Below are 15764 nucleotides of genomic sequence, written 5' to 3'. Positions count from 1 at the left end.
ACATTCTAGTGCGTACATTGGTCTTAACGCTTATCATAAAGCGACATGCTTAGGATTTCTAAGTGCCGACACGTGTTTCAACCGATGGTTTTTCTCAAGGCAATTGGTCTGGTTAGGGTAATTCCTTGCTGGTTTCTCGGGCGGTTGTTGGAGGTTGGTTGGCTGGATTGCATCTGTTCCTGGTTGGGTTCTGCTTCATCAGACTGTCTCTCGGTGATCTGCTATGTTTCTGAGGCCCCTCTACCCCTGCCGGGATTTGAGAATTGTATCTGGCTCTGGCTGGCCTAGGTAAGTAGAGACTTCCTTACGGAAGTGGTAGAGTCCCTAAAGTCTGATTTGGAGCCAATTGAAAAGGACCCACTGGCTTTCCTGCTAGTTGACGCCTTGAAACGTTGGAGAAATTCAATGCCCGTAGGACAAAAGAGGTGCTCACTGTCAAAGGACATGTTTAGTCATTTTGCCTGCGCATTCGCAGAAAACCCTGACCCTCGGAGGTAGGCGCCTCTCTGGAACCCCAGTGAGGTCCACATCGACATCCCAACACAATCTGCGGCACCAAGACTCGCTTGGAGGGCTTGGCACACCACGTCTTTGCCGTCATTGACTATGTCCACAAATCACTCACTTGCCTGCTGGGATGTGGTCAGCTGTTTCAGAAATTGTACTCCACATAATATGCGAATATTTTGCAAAGGTACAAATGCCATTTAGCGCCATCCTCCATGAAGCAAAGATGTTTTTCACAAAGGCGACTTCCTCTTTGACTCCCTGTTCATCAAGCAGTTTGAAGTCAACGCCTTGAGTTCACGCTGGCAGCCTAGAGCACGAGTAGTTTGGGGCTTGGATGGGTCATAAGAAACAGCAAATTGGCCCTTGCCAGTTTATACATGTTTGTAAGGTCGAGTTTGAGCACATCGTGCCTGAAAATGCTGCACTGAAAGGCAAGGCACTCTCAAACTTTGATCCTTTGTCTGTAAAGGCCTGACGGCAGCACAGAGGGTGAGAGCCACAACCACCCAGGACTATTTCCCTGTATTGGGCCTTCAGGTGAGTGCAAGGCAACATCTGCTGCAGCTCGATGTCAGGGGAACCGTCCAGCCCGCTCACGTCATGGCGCCCTGCAGCTACCTCAAATAGGTCAGCCTGGCCATTCAAGAAATAGAGCATGAGATACAAATCTGCTCCATCCCGAAAGGGATAGGATCTCCTGCTTAACCAAAGATGGTTCTCAGACTCGAAGAACCCCGACCAGGACTTCGGTGCATAGTTTTGGTCGAATGTCGATGCTGCTGGGCAGACCCGATGAAGACACTCTACGCCACTGCTGGAAGGGCCGCCGGGGCTGCCTTCAAATTAGTGGAGCTCAAGGGCGTGACACCCGACTTCAACACCCTAGCGTTGTCACAACTGGTGATAGTGCTGCCTTTGGGGTATAGGCCAAAGCCGTACCCGCGGTGGCATTCTCCAAGATTTAGAGCATCTGCTGTTTAAATTCCTCCCTCAGGCCCCTTAGATGGGTATGACTTTCCCCTTTCCTCCCAAGAGTCGGAATCGTGCCTATGCTTGTGTGCTTCCTATTCTTTTTGTGGGAAACCGTAGAGGAAGAGTGCTGAGAGGGATATCTTGTTCGCCTTTTTGGGACGCTAGTTTTCTTTATCTTTTTTTCTCAGGCATCAGCCTTTCTTTCAGTGTCGGCAAATACGGATTGGGGTTGTTTCTGGTGGCAAACGGGTCGATGTCTGGCGTCCCGTATGTCATGGAAGATGCAAAGAGCTTGACTGAGGAGGAGCTCCCACCAGTGGCAGGAACTAAGTTCTCAGATAAGGGAATCGGCAATGGAGTTGTAGATGTCGGACAGGTGAAACTGAGACAGAAATATGAGAAAGCCTACTGTTAAAGGGATCGTGCTTCAGCAGACAGGAGAGGATATAGAATCGTGGGGGGTGGAGAGTATTGTCAGTGAACACTCAAACCACCTTCCCTTGCAAGTGGAGGAGAAATGACTTCAGAGAATAGAACACTGCTCCCAACTCTAGGATGCTGATATGCAAGGACTTTTTTCTTCCAACCAGAAATCGCTGGCGTGAATATCACTGGTGTGGGCTCCCAAAACTTCCATTGACACATCTGTAGTAACCGTAACCCGATGGGAACAGAGCTGCCTGTATATGAGGTGAGTGCCTTCTCACCACCAGCAAAGGGCATTGTGGAAAGGACACACAAGGAACAATTTGAAGTCCCAATGGACGTGACTTGCTGTCAGCGGTCATCTCGAAACTCTTGGACAGGTCTCATTCAAAGTCATCAGTGCCACCATCTTTAGTAGGGATTTCAGCAACCGGACTGAGGCAGCTTGTGGCTGTGAAAGTGCTTTTGCCTTAGAAAGAAGAGTTAGGACTTTCGGTGGATGTGATAGCCATGCAAGAGTGTGCCAAACTGTGCTCCCAGGAAGAGCACCCGTTGGGAAGGAGCCACCAAGGATTTGCTGTAGTTCACTGAGAAGCCCATCGAGGAGAGGCAGTTTATCGCAGCCTCCTTGTGCATATATATCTTCCACTCTAGTTGGCGACCCATTGAAAAGGCGACCCTCTAAGGGCACCATCTCTGATGTGTGCAGTATAACACAAACATGGAGTTTCCTAATGGAAGACATAATCTCCCAGGGCTAACAGCTATAGGGACTGTTTAGTGAAATCAAAATGATGAGCTAAGCAGGATGAATACATCAAAAAGCTTGACTTGCCTCCAAAAGTCAGCACAGGTTAAAAACAGCAAAAAGTTGGATACTTTTATAGATGTCTATGGTGGAAAGCAGCAACAAGAAAATCTTTCCAAACAGGAATGATGTGCGCTACAGATACTGCCCATGACGTCACATCCAGAGGTATGCGAGCCAACGAAGAGTAGGCGAGTGTCCACACTGTGCTCACTAGTGATTGTCCAAAGACAGATGGTGTTGGTTACGATAAATCCAAGAGGAGAAATCTGTAAGAAGAAGGAATCCACTAGAAGTCATTTATCACCCTGTACATTTGTACATGTATGGTTTACCTTTTGTTTTATCCTCCCCAAAGGGAATTACATTGCATATGGCGCTCATACAAATAACGGCGATAAATACATGACTCGGGTCATGGGAGACAATAAAAAGCAAAAAAACATGCAGTCAGGTTTATGAGGTCACATGCAATATCCAAATGACAGCATCAAATGGACAAACGCAGAGACTGCCTATGTCCTATTGTGTCATGGGCCACCAACCCTTATACAGCATAAGTGTTGAAAGAGGGAGAACATGATCAAAGCAAAGAGGTACATTTATCCAAGAATGTCATTGTTCCGGTTTCAAACTTTTAGCACAAAATGGTTTTCTTCAATGGGTGTCGTCAGCCCTCCAGATAAGGTGAGTATCAGGCTTTTTTATGCACAGAAAACTTGTCAATTCAGCCCTTTTAAATCCCCTTGCATACCATTCACACAAACTATTTATGGCAGCACCCCATTGATCATGAAGCTCACTGGTGACAGCCTGGCCAGCAGCAGCTTGCAAATCCACTCTTTACTTTAGAAATCTATCCAGTTGCTTAAAGTAAGCAACTGGGATGAGTCCTGGTCCGTTTAATTTTCTTAACACAGTTCTCTGCTAATGATTCTATCAAGATAATAATATACGAGTAATGCAAAAGGGAATTTTTGTTTTGTTCACTTTGTTCAACTGCTTGTATTTTGTAGGTTACAGTTTTATTAAAGCATCTTGAATCATGAACATGCTTTCATTTTGCTTTAGGACACAGGTAGTAGTATCATGTAAAATGAAAATTGTCTTAAACGAGGGCTGCATTTCTGCTTCATTTTCCTTGTTCTTAATCCGCTTTAATAGAGGCAGCAAAGTTTCCGCAGCATGGCCATTTGTCACGACCCTCGCTCAAAACCCCCTCTGGCAAACCCATTGAACAAGTGGAGACAGGACTCGGGCCTCTGGAGCCTGGCATCCTCTTCAAAAGCCCTCATGGGGTCAGTCCTGGCGCCAATGGCCCCAGGCTCATACACCATGAACAACAATGTGCTTGGGAACTACTTTATTGTATTGTCAGCCAACATGGAGGCATCCACATAGCTTGATTCCTAAGAACCAAGATATGCACTCTAGTGTTTTGGGTGTGGCAGGCCTGGAACCACTTTCCTGGTACTACTTTACCTGGGCTATATAAACCACACCCTGACTGCAGAACATGCTTCATGTTACTTTGCAGCTTGTAACGTGACGCTCACCGTGTCCAGCTATTCCCTCGAACCTCGGAGAAGCGGAACCTGCAAGGAGACAAAAGGAACATCATTAGCAGCAGCATCTTATCTGCAGTCTTCATCTTTAAACACCCGCAGCTACTGAGAACAGCTTCCTCGAATCTGCACGCCTCCCGCACAGAACGACCTGAAAGAGGAAGATGAAGGCAACATTGAAGAAAGCTGTAGAGACATTTACAAACTGCTCAAAAGGCTTACCTGGCTGGTCGCCTCTCGGCTGGCACCACTCCGGACATTCCACTCGCGATGAACACTGCGACCTACAAGGAAGGAAAACACAGATTAGCAAAGGCAAGACTTTGCAGCGCTGCACATAGCGCTTACTTACCGCATCATAGCGCTCTTAATGCGCCATCATTTACCAGCGGGGCTCAACCAAGCCAGTTCGCTGCGCTGAAGCTCCGCATACCTAAGGGAGAAAAAAAAGAGACATTTTAAACAAAGAAAGGCATGCAGGATAGCAACAAAACTAAAGAACAGCAATAAGACCTACCTGAACAATATCAAACGGGCCGGCGTCAGTGAAGTAACTGGACCGCACTCGCCCATGAAAGACAACGCGCCCCTGCAAAGAAGGCAGGACGGAGAGCACGCCTAATTCTACCACAAGGTGAGGAGAGGGCGCCAGAGGGACTGAAAGCATACGGGGTGGAGGGAGGATACTTACCCCAGTCGGTCAGTCTTGAACACAGTCGTCCTGTATTTTCAGGCAGAACCTTCCCCGCAGACCACATTAGGGCAAAGCTGAGAAGCATACCAGCGAGTAACCCAGCTGGGTGGCGTCCCTGTGGATATCAGGTGAGCATAACACATTTCATACTTTGCTTTCTTTTCATCACAGAAGCACATCAATTTGGGGTTCTTGATCTTGAAGTTTGAGGAGAGCCTCCCAGCAAGAAGTTTTTCAGCTTTTCGGAGAAGGAAATTCTTTTTGGGTGTTCTATATGAACATGTGTTTTCTATAGTCTTATGATTACATGTGTTCGCTTGCATGAAAGGGCACTATACATAGTTTGTTTTCTTACAGAGGAACAAATAGCTAGGCATGTGGTCTGAACTTTAATTCCCTTTCTGGCCACCTCCTGCAAGCAGGAATTATAGATACAGATAGAAGTAGTGCTGTATATATTTTGAGTGGCACAGATTGTACCGGTACCTCTCAAGAGGACTGCTATCTATTCAGTCAAATCTGCCTAATTTATCAGCAGAGCTGATATCCACATGTCATGGCACATAGCCAAATATTCGCAACAGGGCGGATTGCTTTATGCCCAGATTTCTTAGCAGGACTGCTATGTTTTAGGACAGTACCTGCATTTCCTAACAGAGGTGCTGTAATAACAAAGCACGCACATGTGTTGGCATTTTCTGCAGCAAGCTAAAGTACTGAGCAGTCTTGCGCTTTTCTAAGGAACAAGTTAGTTACCTGTAACTGTTCTCCAGCATGGGTCTGGTATGTATTCACATGCTTGTGAATATTCTTCGTCGTCAGGCTGAGAATCCTCGGTAAACGAAAAAAGTTTCAGTTTCGTTTCTAAACTGTCTTTCTCCAACAAACCATTCACTAGGCTCTGGGTCATACTGCCCCCAGCCTCTGGCAGCCATCTTCAGATTTGGTAGCATGTAAAGTGGCAGTAGGACCAAGAGAAGTGGGGCAGGCGGGAGGGTTCAAATGTGAATCCATGCCAGACCCATGCAGGAGAACAACAGTTACAGGTAAGTAACTTGTTCCTTCTACAGCATGGGGTCTGGCATGAGATCACATGCTCATACACAGTAGTACAAACCTGCACAACTACGGGAGGTGGCAAGGCTCAACAGAAGCAATCTCTTACCTCCTCACCAGGCTCACAGTCAATCGAAAAGGTTGCGCAGTACTGCCGACTCTGGACACCTCCCTGGAATCCCTGTCGATGCAATAGAATTTTGTGAAGGTGTGTGTCAACCTCCACGTAGCAGCCCAGCAAATGATCAGCAGGGGCACACCAGACAGGAATGCTGTGGTAGCAGCGATCGCTCTGGTAGAATGGGCTCTCGGACGGCCAGGCAACGGTCGGTTTGCCAACCGTTGACAGTGAGTGATATAGCCGGAGAGCCACCTGGAAATGGAAGCATTGGGCAGGGCCTTCCCATGGTTCACAGGACCAAAGTTCACAAAAAGATGAGAGGTTGTCCAGAAACTCTTTGTGCGGGATACATAAAACTTCAGAGCTCAAGCCACATCCAGTGAGTGCAAAGTCCTTCCAGCCGGCGACAAAGGCGTTGAAAAAAAACACAGGTAACACCAAGGGCTCGTTGAGATGAAATCCCAATGGAACCTTGGGCATGAAGGAAGGGTGCGTCCGCAGCAACACCCTTGTCTCGTGAAAAGCCAAGTAGGGCCGCTTGCAGGACAGGGCCTATCCTTCTTGCAGAGGTGATGGCCACGAGGAACGCGGTCTTCCACAACAGAAATTTGAGCAAAGCTGAATGTATAGGTTCAAATGGAGCCCCCATGAGTCTAGTCAGCACCACGTTGAGTTCCCACGCCGGGGCCGGAGCCTTCACAGACGGGATCGAACATAACAGTCCTTTGATGAATTCTTTGGCTAGACAGTGTGACTACAGTGAAGATCGTCCCAGAGGCGTGGTGTAGCAGGAGATAGCCGCCATATGTACCTTGATGGAGGCATTGGCCAGTCTCAATTTAGCCAATGACAGTAAATACTGAAGCACTTGAGGGGCCTTGACCCTGAGAGGGTTAATCTTCTGCGACCAACACCAAGTCGCAAAGCGCTTCCATTTGTGTCTGTAGCATTTCAACATAGACAACGCCCTGGCCTTGGCAAGTATCTCCTTGCATTTCGCAGAAGATCGTAACCACCGAACTCTAATGCTGCAGGAGCCAGACCTTCAGGTTCAAAGACCCTGGGTCGTAGTTAAGAATTGCACCTCCTTCCCTGGCAAGAAGATCCGCGACCACTGGCAGCTTGAGTGGAGGGGACGCCGACATGCCGAGATGGTCCAGGTACCAGATCTGCCTCGGCCACGCTGGTGCAATGAGGATCATCCTGTACCAGTACCGTCTGAGTTGACTGATGACTCAAAGTAGCAGCGGCAACGGAGGCAACGCATACAGAAACCGGCCTTCCCAAACGAATGAGAATGCGTCCCCCATGCTCCCTGTCTGGGGGAATCTGCTGGTGAACCTCCGGCACTTGGTGTTCGTCGTTGTCCCAAACAGATTGATCTGGGGATGGCCCCGTTTGAGGAAAAGGATGTCCACTTGATCCTGCCTAAACTCCCTGCTGAGGGAATCCACAGCGGTGTTCCTTACTCTGCCAGGTGAAGCGGAATGAGGAACATCCACTGGCCGACGGCCCAGTGCCACAAGTCATGCGCCTCCTTGGAGAGCGCTGGTGATCGGGTGCTGCCCTGTTTCCAGATGTAAAACATTGTGGTGGTATTGTCCGTGAAGACCCTCACCACTTTGCCCTTGAGGGACGGCAGAAAAGATCTGAGGGCCCAACACGCCGCCTGTAGTTCCAGCACGTTGATGTGTAATTTCGTCTCCTACGACAGCCACAGGCCTCTTGTGTGAAGACGTCCAGTGTGTGCTCCCCATCCTTCCAGGGAGGCGTCCGGTGTGACCGTCTCTTGGTACAGGGGGCTCTAGAGATCCGTGCCTCCAGCGATATTGGAGCACACGCCCCACCATCATATCGTTCGACGTAACTCCTCGTCGAGTGTGATCCGGTCCTGGAAGCCTCCGGACACCTGGACCCAACGGGCATCGAGGAACTCCTGCAGCGGGCGCATCTGTAACATGCAGAGCCAAATCCGGTATATGCATGACAACATCATGCCGTGCCGTTGCACTTTGCCCAAGATGGCAGATATCCTTTCCGCCAATGGTGACGCCGGGTATGACACTGTGTTGAGCCTAGAGCCAAGGAACAGCATGTCCTGCGAAGGAGTCGAGCAGGACTTTGTATAATTCACTGAGAACTCAGAACTCAAATTCTGTCAGCGGCTGGACGGTCCATGCTGTGTGGTTGACGGCAACGTCCTATGATCTGGCGCGGATGAGCCAGTCCTCCAGGTAAGGGTAAACGTGGATCCCTTGCAGTCATAGATGGATCGCCACCGGCGCCAAGCACTTGAAGACTCTGGGCGCTGACTTAAGTCTGCAGGGAAGAGCCTTGAACTGATAATGCTTCCCTTGAAAGACGAAGCATAGAAACTTGGCGACCTTTGTTTATGGGGATGTGGAAATACAGGTCCTCTAGATCAAACGACATCAGAAAGTCCCCAGCCTCCAGCTGGCCGAGCACGTGCTGCAGCGTGACACACCTGAACTTCTGGGACCACTTTCAAATACAGCTGTTTTGTCACTAATGTTTTCTAACAGTTTTAATTTCATGCACAAATTGGATAGTTATCATACCTTTTACTCTCTTGCGAAGGCGGAAACTATTTTTGACTCTCTTGGAATAGGACCTTTCCACAACCGATGCGACTCTTTCACTCTCCATTCTACCCTCTGGTCCGACACACAAAGCAGGCCATACCTTGGGTGCTCTAATCTCCTCCGATATGCCTCTCTCTATCCCTCTTACTACCTCACGCTCCGGGACGATCACTCTTTTCTCTCTTCACACTGGAAGCTCTCTCCTCCTTTAGCAGCGGCATACACTGCACCGCCGGTCGCCTTCAAGTTCTTTAGACCCCTGAAAAGTGGCATGGGTGCCTTTGCCTCCACTTACTCTTCTCCTTCGACTCCTGTGGCTGACTCCCACCCTGACAGCCCTAACTAACCTAGACATTCTTGCCCTTGTCATGTGGGTTCCGGCTGAAGCCTGCCAAAAAAGTGCAACTCTTGATGCGACTCTGATCTGGCTGCCCTTAAACACAAGTGCAGAGCAGCAGAACGGAAACGGAGGTCCTCAGGTATACCCTCTGACAAATTGGCCTGCAGCCTTCTTCAAAGGCAATACTGACTGCTCACCCGATCCAAAAAGAGAGTCCATATTCAAGCCCGCATCACAGCAACATCTAACACAGCTGAACTTTTCAATGTCTGCAAGGAACTGGCCAACCCTACTGCAGCGTCATCCTCTACTGCACCCACCCAGGCCCTTTGCTCGGCCCTGCCTATTCACTTCACCGCAAACACACAGGACATTCTAACCTCTCTCGCCTCTGCACCCATTCTTGCAAAAACATCTGTCCTAAACTCTGTAATGGACGACCTGGCTCATCTGGTGGATCAGGGGGGAGTTGGAGCAGTGTTGCTGCTCGATCTGTCTGCCGCGTTTGACACGGTGGACCACCCCACCCTGATCTCCGGTCTATCTTCGGCCTGTCTGTCCGGACAGGTGCTGAGATGGTTCACGTTGTTTCTCTCCGACCGCTCTCAATCCGTCTCCCTCACTCCCTTCCGGTCCCAACCAATGGGGCTTGACTGCAGTGTCCCTGAGGGGTCCGCTCTTTCTCCAATACTGTTTATAATGTCTATATTCAACCCCTCCTGTCCCTCATTTGTTCTCATGGCTTTCGCTATTACTTACGCAGATGATACAGATTCTGCTTCGTCTTGATCTTACTCGCCCTGACACTGCCGCCCGCCTTTAGATGTGTTTGGAAGATCTGGAGACGTGGATGACAGTAAATTGGCTTAAGCTAAATGGAAACAAAACAGAGGTACCGGTTGTGGGGACTAACACCCCTTTTGTTCTGGAAGAGTGATTTTTGGGCCACATCTCTGGACCCTTTTCCCCTTTCATCTCCCTCTGTCCGAAATTTGGGGGTACTAATTACATCTTCCCAGTGGATGCATGAGCAGGTTGCTGCCATCTGCAAATGCGGTCACTTTAAATTATGCATTCTGCGTAAGGTGCTCCCTTACATCCAGGAAACATTTGGTGGCTGCCCTTGTGCGGAGTGCAGTAGATTACTGCAACTCACTGGATTTAGCTCAGCCACGGGTTCTTCTAAAATGCCTCCAACTTCTACAGAACGCAGCCACCAGGGCTGTGCTGCGCCCCTCCTACGGGGCACACATGACCCCTCTGCTCAGACAGCTCGACTGGCTTCCAGTGGAGCAGCGGGTTTTGTTTAAGTCATTCTGTCTTGTCCACCGCACTCTCTGTGGCATAGGGGCAGAATATCTTCAAATGTATTTTTACAATATGTGCCATCGCGTTGCCTTCATTCTCAGTCAGCCTATGTAGCAGCAGTGCCCAAGGTCAGACTCTCTCGTGTTGGCGGACAGGCCTTTCCGGTGGCCTCCGCCAAAGCATGGAATGCCCTGCCTGCTGCCCTCTGTACCACTGTGGACTATCTTGTATTCCGCCGCAGTCTGAAAACTCACCTCTTTTAGCTCCCCTTGACATGCCTCAACTGCCAGTGCCATGATGCCTTTGGCGTACATGCACTCTAGAATTTCTGATACCATAACATAAAATCTCTTGGGCTCCTCTCTGCCTCCCTCTCCCCTACCCGGTCACACCCGAGAAGGTCGCGAGAAGGTCGCTAGACAAGTCCAGTTTATGAAAGCCTCTTCCAAACAGGTGGCCCACTGCACTTCCAAAACCATCAAGGACAACATTGACTCTCTCGCTCCAGCCATAGCAGACCTCTATAACCTCTCCTTTGCCACCAGAGTTTTCCCCACTTCTCTCAAACATTCTCTTGTGCAACCTCTGCTTAAATAACTATCCGCCAACCCTTCCTTCCCAGCAGACTACCGACCGATCTCCATCACATCCTTCCTGGGAAAACACCTTGAGAAGTTGGCTATCTCTCAGCTTACCCTCCACACAGAATCTGTTGGTTGTCTCCATGACCATCAGTCTGGCTTTAGAGCACCCGTAGGCACGGAAACTGCTCTTCTGAAGACCTGTGAAAACCTGCTCTTACATCTTGACTAAATCTCCTTATCTTATGCAACCTACCATTGGGACAGATGCTGCGAATCAAAAGAATTGTAAGTGACCAAAGAGAATGCAATCTTGAATTGGATAAACTACAGATGAAACTGAAAGAAAGAGGATATCCAGATGATGACCTCACAACAGCCTGGATCAAAACAGATGCACAAGACCGCACTCCACTACTAATGCAAAAAAAAAATAAAAGACCAAAACCTGGATTAGTTTTCGTTACCAAATACTCGATTCAGAGTCGCCAAATCAGAGACAGTGTTCTAAAAAGATGGACCATCCTACAGAATGATACAAGAACTAGAGAACTGTTTGCGCAACCACCAGTGTTCGTGTATCAAAAGAGTAACAATCTACAAGATCTACTGGTCGATACACAACAGAAAATCGAAACAAAAAACGGTTGACAAATTTCCAGGAACACACCCAAGTATGAGTTGCGGCTCTGCAATAATATCATTAAAGGACCATACATAACACACCCAAGAGCAGGAGAGAAAATTCAATTAAAACAACACGCCACATGTTTGTCAGAAAACGTGATTTACGCAATTAAAAGCCCATGTGCTATGTATTATGTTGGGGAGACCACACGTAAAAAACGTGTACGCATCAACACACATAAATCCTGCATTAGAGTGAACAACCAAACGTCAGCAGTAGCAAGACATTTTAATCAAAGTGGTCACACGGTGGCCCAATTAAGATTTACAGTACTTGAGGTGATTTTCACCAAAGAACAGTATGGATATGAAGAAATTGAGAGCACAAAGAGAAGCACTATGGGTAGAGAAAATTGGGTCCCTGACACCAGAAGGGATGAATGAAGAATTAGATTTAAGCTGCTTCTTATAAACATTTTTTCATTTCATTAAATTTTTTATCTTTCGCTAGCATCTACCATTTGTATGGTTTTGGATTGAAAGTTTGTTACCATCATTTATTCCAGTTACTTTTTTGTTTACTGGAATTGCTAACCCCTTTTCTAATTTTTTCTTTTTGCAAGCCTTGTATTTTCTTCATACAACTTTTATTATATTTCTTTTCTCCGTAACATTACACTCAGGCTATATACAATATGCACATAGCCAATCAGTTCTATATTTAACTATAACTCGCTCTTTCATTAACAACTTAGGCTACTAACATCATTCAAACATGTCCGTTTTGTTTTACACCCATACACCACTATGCATGCTCAATCAGGTAGGCATTCCATGCCATTACTGTTTCCAAGGCAGCCCTCACAAGCTTAGCAAGGCTGAACACAGACGCATCTCGCTGCGTTGTGCAAATCTACTCCAACGGCAGCCAGCCGCTCCTACGTTTCACAACATTTCAGGTAATTGACACGGTCTACATCACAAATTTTTTTGTATATTCCCTTGAGCGCGATGGTAAATACAAGCTCTGTTACCTACCTTCCTAAATCAGTGATTTTACAGAAGGCGTCACTGCTACCTAGGCAACCAAACATTGTGCAGCCATTCTGAGACAGCAAGCAAGTTTTTCCTGATCGCTATCCGCAACTGCGTCCAGCAGCCCTCACGTTCAAAATAATCCAGGTAAAGAACCTCGTCCGATTTCCTTTTTTTAAACACCACTATCACAGCCACAGATGACACATTTCTTTTTTAAACTTTCAGACCAGGCACAAACGATTCCTTTTCCTCCGTGACATTTCTTTATGGAGCTTTTTACATGTGAATAGCAGTTCAGTGACTAATCCATCACTCGAAGTTTAGCAGCACCAATAATTAAGACCTTTATTTTTGATAGTGTGCTCATACGTTTTTTACAATTTTCTCTTGCAATCTCTCGATGATCCATCCTAATTGACGAAACTCTTGATGATGAACAATCCAATCATTAACTCTATGCTGACATATTGGTAATGTATATATTGTACCTTCTACTTATACCTGACTGTGGAATTATGTTCCAGTTTGATGACCATTTTTGCTGATATTGATGAATGGTTTTTTATTGTCTAATTGTGAAAACTATGGTTCTTTTGACCGGTATAATTAACCATGTTAAGAGATTTAACCAGAAGGCATATATAAGCATACATGTTCACAGACCCTGAGGAAGGGTTTCTAACCCGAAATGCACAGGGCCTTTATGTGACATTTCAGCCTCATAATTTCAATTCCCACTGAGGAATTAAAAGCTTATGGAAATAATTAGCAGAAAAAGACCAACTAAAAACGTATTTGTTTAACTATTACAAGTATTTGACGAATCTCTAGTACTGAAACCAAACCACATGTGAGTGGAACATGGGAGTGCAGCCCGCACCGCTGGCTTCACAGCCAAGGTCTTTCTTTCATGTTCTACACAGTGTTCTATCACGGAGACACTCTTTCCAGTGGGTTTCTGACACTCTTTCCAAATTACAAAGGAGATATTTATCTACTTTTGAAAACAAATATTGTCAAAAATACAACATAGTGCACAGCTCACTGCCAGTCCCATAACTCTCCCCCTGTTCTCATTCTTCTTGACCTCTCCTCTGCTTTCGACACAGTAAACCACAACATCCTGATATCTCGTCTGTGTGACACCCTGGGTGTCACAGATCAGGCCCTGGCATGGCTTGCCTCCTTTCTCTCTGACCATCCTTCCCAGGTGGAACTGGGTCTTTTCGCTTTGTTACCACTCTCTCTACTTGTGGTGTTCCCAGGGATCTAACCTATCCCCCTGGTTCTTCAATGTCTACATGGCCCCTCTGGCCCGCATGATCTCTGCCTTCACCACCAACTTTCAGTGTTATGCAGATGACACACAGGTCTCTTTCAGGCTACCCTCGGCCTACTCCTACTCGCTCATCCCCGACTGTCTGGCCGCAATTCAGTCCTGGTGTGCTGCGAACGATCGCTGCCTCAAGGCCAGCAAGACAGAGATGGTCCTCTTTGGGACCACTGCTCACGCTTCCCCACTGTCACTATGGCCGGCCTCTCTTGGCCCTGCACCCTCACCCGCTAGTGACGATAAAAACCTAGAGGTCATCTTCGACTCCACTCTCCTTCTCCTCTCACATCTCGGATATAGCTAAAAAATCCCACTACCAGCTGCACCTCCTCAGAGGTATTCAACCTTTTCTCACCTTCCCCCAGAGGTTTACCCTCTCCAGAGCCCCAGTTCTTTCTAGACTGGACCATTACCACATTCTCTCTCTCAATCTTCTTACTTCCACTCTCTGACCTCTGCAACTCATCCAGAACAGAACCGCATGACTTATCATTGGCCTCAAGCCTAGGGACTGCATCTCTCCAGCGCTGAAATCCATCCACTGGCTCCCCGTGGCTGCAAGGATCAAGTTCAAGGCCCTCTGCATAATCCACAAGGATTTTGGGGGCCAGGGCTTGCACAGCCTACAACTCTCTCCCCCTAAATACTCTCCCTCTGGATCCCTCTGTTCGCCCTCCTCCAACTCTCTTCGGGTGAGTTGATTCTCAAAACAGGGATATGGGGGTAGATCTCTTGCCTCTGCAGGTGCTTCCCTCTGGAACAGCCTCACTGCCCTTCTCCGTCTTGAGCCTGATCACCTTAAGTTTCGGAAACTCTTCAAGACATTCCCCTTTTCTTCTCTTCCTCCTTCTCTCTGTCAATCCCTTGGTAACCCACTCTCTATTCTTGCCCACTGCCCTCCTCCCTAACTCGGCCCTGTTTGCTAACTGGTCGCCTGCTGCACCTTCAGAGCCCTCACAGTTCTCAGGCTCCCCCGCCATTCCTCACACTTGCCCCTAGGCCTCTGCACTCCACTAACCACTTGTGCACTTCCTTACTCATTCCTTGAGAATGGTAACCTCTTGGCACTTAACCCAGGGCTGGACTGGGCACACCTGTTCCCTTCCTCCCCACCTCCCTTTCATTCCATGTCTGGCACTTAGGTTATCTAGAATGTACTTGGCCTGGGCCGCCAGACTTCCCACAGTGTTTTTTTTGTTTCTGTAAGTGCTTCTTCTCACCCCTCCTTTACCGCCTTACCATCTGTCACGCACTGCACTATTTAAAACGTTGTTAGCCGGGTACGGATTGTATGTTCTTCTCACTCTCCTCCCCCTTCTCTCCTTCCATTTTGTCTTACACCTGCACTTGTAGTAAGGACATCAGGCCAAACTGCTAGTCATTTTTGCAAGATCATTCGGAAACTTCAAGGCCCAAGAATGAGACTGTAATGCCGTTCCCTTCCTGCCGTGAAGCGATTTGAAGCAATTCACCTGTGTATAAGTGCTTCATAAATAAACATTTACAATTTACTCTCCAATTCTAAAAATTGGGAGTAAAATAATCTCACTCCAAAATCCTTTCTGGAGCACTGGGTGTCGTGAAGCAACCCCTATGAGCCAAAACCTAAAAAATGACTGAAATTAGTTCAGGTTAGGGTGCAATCTTTATCCCCAAAATCAGAGTGCATGATCTAATTTTTAATGTTCTTCAATTCCAGCTCACAAGCATGACAAAAGTTACTCAGCAATAGTCTTTAGGCCGATTAAAATTGCACACTATGCATATTCCTCTATGTAGTGG

At 47.5% G+C, this 15764-nt stretch overlaps 1 protein-coding gene across 2 annotated transcripts in view; it reads right to left on the bottom strand.

Annotated features, from left to right (window-relative positions):
- Window positions 1-15764, bottom strand: part of USP24 (ubiquitin specific peptidase 24) — a 2799104-nt gene that overhangs the window by 1655564 nt on the left and 1127776 nt on the right. The window lies entirely within an intron of this gene.

This window comes from Ambystoma mexicanum, chromosome 1q (assembly GCF_040938575.1).
Source record: "Ambystoma mexicanum isolate Mex_15411 chromosome 1q, UKY_AmexF1_1, whole genome shotgun sequence".
NCBI classification, from domain to species: Eukaryota; Metazoa; Chordata; class Amphibia; order Caudata; family Ambystomatidae; genus Ambystoma; species Ambystoma mexicanum.
This window is presented reverse-complemented; position numbering and strand designations above follow the sequence as displayed.